Below are 13,199 nucleotides of genomic sequence, written 5' to 3'. Positions count from 1 at the left end.
AAGTTATTCATAAAGAAAGTGTCCCTCTACCAATTATTAAGGGACTTCCTGCATTTCTTAACTCCAATACTGCCTTCAAAGGAAAGAAAGCTCCAGCCCTAGGAGAAAAAAATGTCTCCAAACTGAATATTGAAAGGATTACAGAACAAGAAAGGATTTAGAAGTGCTGTATTCAGCATATTTCATATGCATGAATGCTATTGTTAAATTCAAGGTAGCAGTTACACTGAATTTACCTACTTTACAAACATATCTTGTATTTTCTGGCATCAAATCACGTGAATTCTCTGTTCTGGTAGTTTTGTAAATTATCCATTTTGTCAATGATTTCCTACACATGATTCCAGAGAAGGCAATGCCTTAAGATAGGGCTATTTGGAGGTTTGGAATGATTAAGTAAGAAGGTGATGAAATCTTAGACATGAAGTAGTTTCATATTCTTTCTCTGCCTCTGTTTCTCTGTCTCTGTGTTTCTCTCTCTATGTCTCTCTTTTAAAGCTAAACATTTCTTTTTTGGGGTACAGATACTATCTAAATGTTTCTATAAACTCACTGGAAAGAAGGATGTTAATTGGAACACTTCTAATCTGGATTCCTCTCACTCCAACTCTCTACCTGAATTAGCATTCAGCTATATATATATATATATATATCAAAATCAGAATTCTTTAAATTGTTTGTTGGCAGTTGCTATAAGTATATTTACTTATATCTCCTTATCCTGTTTTATATGAAAACTATGTATTCACAACTTTTTTCTACTCAACTGTTTCCATATCCATGTGTTGACATTGAAATAAAATAACCTTCTTGAAGGTTTTACCCAAGGAGTAAGTAGTCTAGCATAATTTTATATCATAAGGCCTTGAAATGTTTAGCAAGGCATTAATGAGTAGTAAAGATTGATTTTAAGGGAATTTTTAACAGAACTTGTCATTGGGTAATAAGATACTTTAGACTATATATATAGAGATAGTTATAGATATAGATATAGATATATAAGTATGTATATATATTTAGTAGTCTGCAAAAACTTTCCAGAATAGGGAATACCTAAAAAAATACATTGAAATCAAAGGCCATTTGAGGTTTAAATGCAGATAAGTTTGGAAACAAAACAAAATATTAGGAACATTTGAAATTTATTTTGTTGATTAAAACTAACCTTTACTTAAAAAAAAGAGTTAGAAATGTTTTGCTTAATCATCAGTTTACATGGAGAAATAAATTTATTTATTTTTAATATTTATATTTGGATGGAAAAATACCAAATTCCCTTTTGGGATTCTAAGATTCCCATTCTAAGATTCTATTCTAAAATTATATTATATATTACATCATAGCTCCCTTGTAATAAATTTGTTCTGGTGTGTTTGATTATGTGTGTTTCTGTGCAAATGAGAAAGAATAGAGACAGAGAGAAAAGGTGATAATATATCTTGCTATAAAATTTGTTGAAGTAGATATTGGATACATATGAATTTAAAACTGTAATGTGTATACCGTGAACTCATCATATTTTTTATTATTTTCACTTTTCTCTTTAAATAATCTATGTCTTTTTTGGGACAAAAAATATACCTTCTAAATTGCCTGTGATATAAATTAAAATATATCAGTAATTTAAAAAAAAAAGAGTTGAAAAAGAAAATGAATATATCATTCATTTTTAAATGAATGATGACAGACAGCAATGGTACACTATGTTGGATTTGGGGTCAGAAGACTTGGTTACAAATTTGATTTCCATATATACTTCTGTATCTTTTGAATAGTCATACCATTTCTTGGCCTCTCAGTTCCCTTCTGTAAATTGAGGGAATTGGGCTCAATGATGTTACATTGCTTCTCCAATTCAAAATATAGGTATTCTTTCAGTTCACAATTCATTTGGCTGATGTCTAATTTCTTCACTTAATAGATCAGAATGGTAAATGTTTAGAAGATTTATCCACTGGACAGAAAGCTAAGGAATTTATGTAAATTAAGTTATAAAACTAGAGTTGCATCTAAGCTTAAATTAGAGTTTTAGAAACCTAAGTCCCACAAGTAATATTCCTCCTAATGGTGATAACCTATGACAGGTATGTGGTCATTTGTAAGCCCCTGCATTACTATTACTTAACCATCATGAATACATCAGTAGGTAGTCTTTTGGTAGGATTGACTTGGATGGGAGGCTTTGTTCATGCCATATTATTGATGCTATTCATCATATGGTTACCTTTCTGTGATCCCAATGTTATTGACCATTTTCTTTGTGATTTCTTTCCTTTGCTGAAACTCTCTTGTGTTACTACCCATCCCTTTGGGATTTTTGTTGCTGCCAATAGTGGGATAATGTGCATACTAATTTTTTTCATACTTCTCGCATCTTATATCATCATTTTGAACTCCCTGAAAACACATAGCTCAGAAGGGCAGCACAAAGCTCTTTCAACTTGTGCATCCGAATTGCCATGGTCATTTTGTTTTTTGTGCCCTGTACATTTGCATATCTGCATCCTATAACCATTTTTCCCATTGATAAGGCTATGGCTGTGTTTTATACAATGATAACTCCAATGTTAAATCCCTCAATCTACACACTGAGGAATGAAGAAGTAAAAAAGGCCATAAGAAAATTATGGAGGGGGAGAGCAAAGATGGTGGAGAAGGCACAGGTGACTTTCTAAGCTCTTCTCTTACCCTCTTTCTCAATATTATATCGAGCCCCAAAAATAGGCTTGACTGCTATAATTCATAAAGATTAGAAGTATAACAACTCACCAGCAGAAGATAATTTGGAGTCTCACCAGAAAAGGTTTGTCCTTGGGGAAGGGGGGGGGGGCGCAGATGGGAGATCAGTACAATCAGGGAAAGAACCAAGGCCCCAAGCAGAGCCCCAAACCAGAAGTGAGAGCACAGATCAGAGCACAAGCTCCCAGCCCCAACGCCCAGTTTGGGGCTTTTTCTTGGGGCAGTGGTAAACCTGTACTGCAAGGGGGCACAGCCCAGGGCAGCCTCTAATCTGCACAGTGGGGGGTTTGGGGCAATAGAGCTTTCATAGGGCATAGGGGCAGAGACTTCCAAGCAGAGATTTCAAGTAGAGCCAGGCTATCTGCTGGTCAGCTGCTAATACCGACATCCCCACAATGGGCTCTGGCTGGGGCAGTGACATTTTCACCTCTTAGTCTATAGGCTTAGGGCTGTTTGCTATTAGTCTCTTTGGGTTTGCAGACCTGCTCTTTTTCTGTATAGAAATGGTCTATCATTCTTTTAATTTTTTTATTCATTTTTTTAAAGCCTTTAGGGTATGCCTTCTAGGCAAGGGGGTTACCAGCTTCCTCTGCAGAGAAGGAAAAGATGTAAACTGGCTTACATCTCCGAAGTATTGGAGTGCTCTGTGTGAAAGTTTCCCCTTCCCCCAACTGGAGGTGGATTCAGCACTGGCCGAACTATTGAAGTGGCTCAACTCTGCAAACCCAAAGAGACTAATAGCAAACAGGCACCAGACAAAACCCCAAAGGGGAATGTTACCTGTCCCCATTTATGTAATACTTTCATAGAACAGACCATTAAAAGTCTCAAAAGAGAGTTAGAAGAAAAATGGGGAAAGGAAAGAGAAGCTTTACAAGAGAGCAACAACTTCCTGAAAAATGAATTGGAAAAGATAAAAAATTACCAGGAAGTACAGGGAAACAAAATTTGTGAATTGAAAAAAGTAAAAAAATCTCTGGAAAGTAAGATTTGTGAATTGGAAAAGACAAAGAACTCGCAAGAAAGTAGGATCTGTGAATTGGAAAAAGAAAATAATTCACTAAAAAAAAAAAAAATTAGTGAAATAGAAAAAAATTCCATACAGCAAAACAATTAATTTAAAAACTCAATTGGACATATACAGAAAGAAGTAAAAAAAAAGCTAATGAAGAAAATAATTCATTAAAAATCAGAAGTGAATAAATAGAAACTGATTCATTGAGACAGCAAGAATTAGTCAAGCAGAACCAAAAAAATGACAAACTGGAAAAAACCATTAAATAATTACTTGGAAAAACAACAGACTTGGAAAATAGATCCAGAAGAGATAATCTGAGGATTATTGGACTTTCCAAAAATGATGATGAAAAAAAGAACCTAGCTACTATTTTACAAGAAATCATCAAAGAGAACTACCCAGATGTAATAGAATAAGAAGGTAAAATAGGCATTGAAAGAATTCATCGAACACCTTCTGAAAAAGACCCTAAAATAAAAAACCCAAGGAATATTGTGGCCAAATTTCAGAACAGATTAAGGAAAACATTTTACAAGCAGCCAGAAAAAAACATTTTAAATACTGAGGTGCCACAATAAGGATCACCCAAGATCTGGCTGCCACCACATTAAAGGAGCAAAGGGCCTGGAATCCAATATTCCAAAAGGCAAAAGAACTTGGAATGCAGCCAAGAATAAACTACCCTGCTAAGTTGAGCATTTTCTTCCAGGGAAGAAGAAGATGGACATTTAATGAAACAAATGAATTGCATTTGTTTCTAAGGAAAAAAAGAGAACTAAACAAAAAATTTGATCTCCAACCATAGGACTCAAGAGATGCAGAAGAGGTAAAAAGAACTCCTGAGAATTGTATTTCTGTTGTGGATATACAAAAAAAAAAAAACTACATGTATAATTTGATTTTACTAATATAACATAAAAAAGGAAGTATTTATGGAAAAGGGATAATGTCAGAAAAGGTGGGATGGGGGCATAAAAAGAGGGAACCACATCCCATGAAGAGAATAAAGGAAACTTATCATATCTGAGGGAATTTAGAGAGGGGAAGGAAAATTGTGTGAATCATACTCTTATCAGAGTTGGCTCAAAGAGAAAATAATTGACATACTTGTTTTAGAGAAAATTCTCTCTCACCTCATTAAAAAAGGGGGAGAGGAAAGGGAAAAGAAAAAGAGTAATAAGGGAAGAAAGGGGAAAAGATTCAAAGGGGAGGAGGGATTCTAAAGAGGGTGAGTGTCATGATACAAATGGGGTACATAAGTTTAAAAAGGGGAAAGAGAGTTGTGGGGGGCAAGAAAAAGTAAAGCATAATCTGGGGATATTAGGATGCAGGAAATACAGAATTAGTCATTCTAACCATAAATGTCAATGGGATGAACTCTCCCATAAAGAAGAGGTAGATAGCAGACTGGATCAAAAGTCAGAACCCTACAACATGTTGTTTACAAGAAACACATTTAAAGCAGGGAGATACATACAGAGTAAAGGTAAAAGGGCTAGAGCAAAATCTATTATGCTTCAGGTGAAGTCAAAAAAGCAGGGGTAGCCATCCTTATCTCAGATCAAGCAAAAGCAAAAATTGATCTAATTAAAAGAGATAAGGAAGGAAACTACAACTTGCTAATGGGTAGCATAGACAATGAAGCAATATATATACTAAACATATATGCACCAAGTGGGATGGCATCCAACTTCCTAAAGGAGAAGTTAAGAGAGTTGCAAGAAGAAATAGACAACAAAACTGTAAGAGTGGGAGATCTCAACCTTGCACTTTCAGAATTAGACAAATCAAACCACAAAACAAATAAGAAAGAAATTAAAGAGGTAAATAGAATATTAGAAAAAATAGGCATGTTAGATCTTTGGAGAAAATTGAATGGAGATAGAAAGGAATATACTTTTTCTACCATGAATAGGTAGTTCATGGAACCTATTCAAAAATAGATAATATATTAGGCCATAAAGACCTCAAAATTAAATGCAATAAGGCAGAAATAGCAAATGCTTTCTTTTCAGATCACGATGCAATAAAAAATACATTCAACAAAAAATTAGGGGTACATAGACCAATAAGTAATTGGAAACTAAACAATATCATCTTAAAGAATGATTGGGTGAAACATTAAATTGTAGATACAATTAATAATTTAACTCAAGATAATGAGAACAATGAGACACCATACAGAAAGTTGTGGGATGCAGCCAAAGTGGTAATAAGAGGAAATTTTATATCCTTAGAGGATTACTTGAATAAAACAGAGAAAGAAAAGATTAATGAATTGGGCTCGCAACTAAAAAAAAACTAAAAAAGACCAAATTAAAAACCCCCAGTCAAATACTAAATTTGAAATTCTAAAATTAAAAGGAGAAATTAAAATATTAAAAGTAAAAAAAAAACTATTGAACTAATTAATAAAACTAAGAGTTGATTCTATGAAAAAGCCAATAAAATAGATAAGCCTTTGGTAAATCTGATTAGAAAAAGGAGGGAGAAAAATGAAATTAGTAGTCTTTTAAATGGAAAGAGAGAATTTTCCACCAATGAACAGGAAATTAGAGAAATAATAAGGAGTTATTTTGCCCAACTTTGTGCCAATAAATCTGATAACCTAAATGAAATGGATGACTACCTACAAAAATATAGACTTCCCAGACTAACAGAGGAGGAAGTAAATTGCTTGAATAGTCCCATTTCAGAAAAAGAAATAGAACAGGCTATTAATCAGCTCCCTAAGAAAAAATCCCAGGACCAGATGGATTTACATGTGAATTCTACCAAACATTTAAAGAACAATTGACCCCAATGCTTTATAAATTTGATAAAATAGGGAATGAAGGACTCCTACCAAACTCCTTTTATGACACAGACATGGTACTGATACCTAAACCAGATAGGATGAAAAAAGAGAAAGAAAATTATAGACCAATCTCCCTAATGAATATTGATGTTAAAATCTTAAATAAGATATTAGCAAAAAGACTACAGAAAATCATCTCCAAGATAATACACTATGATCAAGTAGGATTTATACCAGGAATGCAGGGCTGGTTCAATATTAGGAAAACTATCAATATAATTGACCATGTTAATAACCAAATTAACAAAAACCATATGATCATCTCAATAGATGCAGAAAAAGCATTTGATAAAATCCAACATCCATTCCTATTAAAACACTTGAGAGTATAGGAATAAATGGACTTTTCCTTAAAATCATCAGCAGCATCTATTTAAAACCATCAGTAAGCATCATATGTAATGGAGACAAACTGCAACCATTCCCAATAAGATCTGGAGTGAAACAAGGTTGCCCACTATCACCGTTACTATTTAATATTGTATTAGAAACGCTAGCTATAGTAATAAGAGCTGAGAAAGAGATTAAAGGAATAAGAATAGGCAATGAGGAAGCCAAATTATCACTCTTTGCCGATGACATGATGGTATACTTAGAGAACCCCAGAGATTCTGCTAAAAAGTTATTAGAAATAATCCACAACTTTAGCAAAGTTGCTGGTTATAAAATAAACCCACATAAGTCATCAGCATTCTTATATATCACTAACAAAATCCAACAGTCAGAGTTACAAAGAGAAATTCCATTTAAAGTAACTACTGATTATATAAAATATTTAGGAATCTATCTGCCAAGGGAAAATCAGAAACTTTATGAGCAAAATTACAGACCACTTTTCACACAAATTAAGTCTGATCTAACCAATTGGAAAAATATTAAATGCTCTTTGATAGGGTGAGCAAATATAATAAAGATGACAATATTACCTAAACTAATCTATTTATTTAGCGCTATACCAATCAGACTCCCAAAAACTATTTTAATGACCTAGAAAAATAACAACAAAGTTCATATGGAAAACAAAAGGTCAAGAATTTCAAGGGAATTAATGAAAAGAAAATCAAATGATGGTGGCTTAGCTGTACCAGATCTAAAATTATATTATAGAGCAGCAGTTACCAAAACTATTTGGTATTGGCTAAGGAATAGATTAGTTGATCAGTGGAATAGATTAGGTTCAAGGGATAAAAACAGTCAACAAATATAGCAACCTAGTCTTTTGACAAACCCAAAGATCCCAGCTTTTGGGATAAGAACTTACTGTTTGATAAAAATTGCTGGGAACATTGGAAACTAATATGGCAGAAACTAGGCATTGATCCATACTTAACGCCATACACCAAGATAAGGTCAAAATGGGTTCATGACCTAGGCATAAAGAATTAAATTATTAATAAATTAGAGGAACATAGGATAGTTTACCTCTCAGACCTGTGGAAGGGGAAGGTCTCTATGACCAAAGCAGAACTAGAGATCATTACTGATCACAAAATAGAAAATTTCGATTATACAAACTGAAAAGTTTTGTACAAACAAACTAATGCAGACAAGATTAGAAGGGAAGCAATAAACTGGGAAAATATTTTTACAGTCAAAGTGTTCTGATAAAGGCCTCATTTCCAAAATATATAGAGAATTAACTCTAATTTATAAAAATCAGCTTCATTCTCCAATTGAAAATGGTCAAAGGATATGAACAGACAATTCTCAGATGAAGAAATGGAAACTATTTCTAGTCATATGAAAAGATGCCCAAGTCATTATTAATCAGAGAAATGCAAATTAAGACAACTCTAAGATACCACTACACACCTGTCAGATTGGCTAAGATGACAGGAAAAAATAATGATGATTGTTGAGGGGATGCGGAAAACTGGGGACATTGATGCATTGTTGGTGGAGTTGTGAACGAATCCAACCATTTTGGAGAGTAGTTTGGAACTATGCTCAAAAAGTTATCAAACTGTGCATACCCTTTGATCCAGCAGTGTTACTACTGGGATTATATCCCAAAGAGATTATAAAGAAGGGAAAGGGACCTGTATGTGCACGAATGTTTGTGGCAGCCCTTTTGTAGTGGTTAAAACTGAAACTGAATGGATGTCCATCAGTTGGAGAATGGTTGAATAAATTGTGGTATATGAAAATTATGGAATATTACTGTTCTGTAAGAAATGACCAACAGGATATTTCAGGAAGGCCTGAGAGACTTACACGAACTGATGCTGAGTGAAATGAGCAGGACCAGGAGATCATTATATACTTCAACAACAATACTATATGATGACCAGTTCTGATGGACCAGGCCATCCTCAGCAACAAGATCAACCAAATAATTTCCAATGGAGCAGTAATGAACTGAACCAGCTATGCCCAGAAAAAGAACTCTGGGAGATGACTAAAACCATTACATTGAATTCCAATCCCTATATTTATGCACACCTGCATTTTTGATTTCCTTCACAAGCTAATTGTACAATATTTCAGAGTCTGATTCTTTTTGTACAGCAAAATAACGTTTTGGTCAGGTATACTTACTGTGTATCTAATTTATATTTTAATATATTTAACATCTACTGGTCATCCTGCCATTTAGGGGAGGGGGTGGGGGGATAAGAGGTGATAAATTGGAACAAGAGGTTTAGCAATTGTTAATGCTGTAAAGTTACCCATGCATATATCCTGTAAATAAAAGGCTATTAAATAAAAAAATAAAAAAATAAATAAATTAATAAATTAGAGGATCACAGGATATTTTACCTCTCAGACCTGTGGAAGAGGAAGGAATTTATGACCAAAGAAGAACTAGAGATGATTACTTATCATAAAATAGAAAATTTTGACTATACCAAACTGAAAATTTTTGTACAAACAAAATTAATGCAGACAAGATTAGAAGGGAAGCAATAAACTGGGAAACTATTTTTACAGTCAAAAGTTCTGATAAAGGCGTCATTTCCAAAATATATAGAGAATTGACTCTAATTTATAAGAAATCTAACCATTCTGCAATGGGTAAATGGTCAAAGGATATGAACAGACAATTCTCAGATGAAGAAATTGAAACTACTTTAAACCATATGAAAAGATGCTCCAAGTCATTATTAATCAGAGAAATGCAAATTAAGACAACTATGGGATACCACTACACACCTGTCAGATTGGCTAGAATGACAGGGAAAGATAATGCTGAATGTTGGAAGGGATGTGGGAAAACAGGGACACTAATACATTGTTGGTGGAACTGTGAATACATCCAACCATTCTGGAGAGCAATTTGGAACTATGCTCAAAAAGTTATCAAACTATGCATACCCTTTGATCCAGAAGTGTTACTACTGGGCTTATATCCCAAAGAGATACTAAAAAAGGGAAAGGGACCTGTATGTATATGAATGTTTGTGGCAGCCCTCTTTGTAGTGGCTAGAAACTGGAAACTGAGTCGATGCCCATCAGATGGAGAATGGCTGAATAAATTTTGTTATTTGAACATTATGGACTATTATTGTTCTGTACGAAATGACCAACAGGATGATTTCAGAAAGGCCTGGAGAGACTTACATGAACTGATGCTGAGTGAATCAAGTAGGGCCAAGAGATCATATATACTTCAACAACAATAGTATATGATTACCAATTCTGATGGACTTGGCCATCCTCAGCAATGAGATCAACCAAATCATTTACAATGGAGCAATAATGAACTGAACCAGGTGTACCCAGGGAAAGACTTCTGGGCGATGACTAAAAACCATTACATTGAATTTCCAATCCGTATATTTTTGCCCACCTGCGTTTTGGATTTCCTTCACAGGCTAATTGTACAATATTTAAGAGTCTGATTCTTTTGTACAGCAAAATAGGTATGGTCATATATTAAAAAAAAAAAAAAAGAAAGAAAATTAGAATTAAGCAAGCGAAGCCAGTGAAGCTATGAGAGTCCAAGGAATATTAAAAAATGATGTGAAATATTATATAAGAAAAATGACAGATCTGGAGAAATATCAAGTAGAGAAAGAATAAAACTAATTGAATTTCCCCGAAAGTTTTAAACAAACAAGCAGATAAAAAAGGACCTTCACACAATAATGCAAGAAATAATCCAAGAAATATATGCTGGATTGATAGTACATGGGGAAAAAGTAGAAATAGAAAAGATTCACTGATCAGCATCTCAAAGAGATCTTTTCTTGATAACACATAGGAATGTTATTGCAAAATTTTGAAACCTAAATCAAAAAGAATTTTTCAAGAAACAAGAAAAAAAATAATCCAAATATGCGGGAGCTACAATTAGAACTGTACAAGACTCATTAGTAGCCTCAATAAAACTCCACAGGTCCTGGAGTATATCTAGCCACAATGAAAAGAAATAGTCTTGCAGACAAAAATGTCATATCCAGTAAATTTATCTACACTATTGAATAAGCAAAAATCGACATTCAAAGAGCTTTCAGATTTTTAGGACTTTCAACCAAATCCTAACATGATCAAAAATTTAATCCAATATCAAAGATCAATTTCAAGGCACTGAACATAGACAAAGTGTTTTGTTTTCTTTTTGCTTTTACACATGAGAAATGTATACTGAAAATTTAAGATTGACATCAATAATAGGATAGCTCAAAAGAAAGACTGAGGCAAACTTGAAATCAAAATAGAGATTTTGTTATGTGAATTAGGTGCAAAGGAAAAACAGACAAAGTGGCATTAGAGTGGGGAGGAGGACTTGTAGTTCTGAAAACCTACTCATATTGGGATTGGATTAAATAGGCAACTTTACATATTTAACAAAGGTATAGCAACCTCCAAAATCTATAAAGAAATAAAGGGTGAGGGATTGGTGAAAGGAAAAGCAAAGCACTGAGGAAGAAGTCAAGGAAGGAATCCATAGGTGGGAGGAGGTCTAAGGAGGACAGATAGCAAGGCAAGCTAAGGAGCATAATTTTTTTTAAGTAATTAGGGATAGGAAAGATATCTGTGAATGTATATGTCTGTGTGTGTTGGGGGTGTGAGTGCATGGATGTGTATGCATATATCTACATATGCATACATAAATATATTCTTTTTAACTATAGTCTGTTTGGGGATGGTGTAAAGGATGAAGGGGAGGGGAAAAGAATAAAATAAAAATGTTGTGAAGTAGAGAACTAAAGAACAATTTAAGAGGAAGTAAAGAACAGTTGGATACATATTAATATAATTTCATCTGCATAAAAAGATAGATCTTGTCTTTGTTGAAGAAATCCACTTCTATCAGAATACATCCTCATACAGTATTGTTGTTGAGGTATATAATGATTACCTGGTTCTTCTCATTTCGCTCAGCATCAGTTCATGTAAGTCTCGCCAATCCTCTCTGTATTCATCCTGCTGGTCATTTCTTACAGAACAATAATATTCCATAACATTCATATATCACAATTTACTCAACCATTCTCCATCTGATGGGCATCCACTCAGTTTCCAGCTTCTGGCCACTACAAACAGGGCTGCCACAAACATTTTGGATCATACAGGTCCCTTTCCCTTTTTTAGTGTCTCTTTGGGATATAAGCCCAGTAGAGACACTGCTGGATCAAAGGGTATGCAGAGTTTGATAACTTTTTTTGGCATAGTTCCAAATTACTCTCCAGAATGGCTGGATGTGTTTACAATTCCACCAACAATGTATCAGTGTCCCTGTTTTCCCAAAAGAAAGAGAAAAATGGTAAGAGAAACGACAGTGATATAAGAAAATTATGGGAGGGAGGGAAGGAAGAGTCAACAGCTTAGAAAAGGAGACAACAAATCTTGAAGAAAATAATACCTTAAAAACTGAATAGATCAAAGGTAAAAGATGTACAAAACCAGAAGAAGAACATCATGAAAAGCAGAATTGGCCAAATGGAAACAGGCACAAAAATTCACTGAAGAAAAGAATTTAAAAAGTAAAAATGAAGAATAAATTTCAACAACTCATTATAGAAAATAATTTCTTAAAAATGAGACTTGAGGAAGTGAAAGCTAATGACTCTATGAGATATTAAGAAATAACAAAACAAAAGCAACATAATGAAAAAGATAAGACATATTCCTTAGGAAAAACAACTGAGCTGGAAAATAGATCCAAGAGAAACAACTTTAAAATTATAAGGTTACCTAACAATGATAATAAAAATAAGATTATACATTATCTTTCAAGAAATTATTAAAGAAGACTGCCCTGAAATTCTAAAAGTAGAATGTGAAATAGAAATAGAAAGAATCCACTTATGACATCTTGAAAGAGATCCCAAAATGAAAACTCTAAGGAATATTATTTCAGAGCAACCTGATAAAGGAGAAAAATATTTCAAGCAGTCAGAAAGAAGCAAGTCAAGGATCACGGATTCATTGTCTGGTTAACCTTGGATTTCACTGCTTCTGCACTTAACAATTAAAATATTTGGAAAATGATATTCCAGAAAATGTAGAAGATCCTCAGTAAAACTGAGTATAATCTTTTGGGGATAAAATGGATGCTCATGAAAAAGGGGACTTTCAAACATTCCTAAAGAAAAGAGCAAAGCTGATAAGAAATTTTGACTTTAAAAAACAAGAAAA

At 33.7% G+C, this 13,199-nt stretch overlaps 1 pseudogene; it reads left to right on the top strand.

Annotated features, from left to right (window-relative positions):
- Window positions 1-1,680: 1,680 nt before the first annotated feature.
- Window positions 1,681-3,009, top strand: LOC100933438 (annotated as a pseudogene).
- Window positions 3,010-13,199: the final 10,190 nt, after the last annotated feature.

The sequence above is a fragment of the Sarcophilus harrisii genome, chromosome 6 (assembly GCF_902635505.1).
Source record: "Sarcophilus harrisii chromosome 6, mSarHar1.11, whole genome shotgun sequence".
In the NCBI taxonomy this organism is placed as follows: domain Eukaryota; kingdom Metazoa; phylum Chordata; class Mammalia; order Dasyuromorphia; family Dasyuridae; genus Sarcophilus; species Sarcophilus harrisii.
The sequence above is the reverse complement of the archived record's forward strand: the minus strand, read 5'-3'. Positions and strand labels throughout refer to the sequence as shown.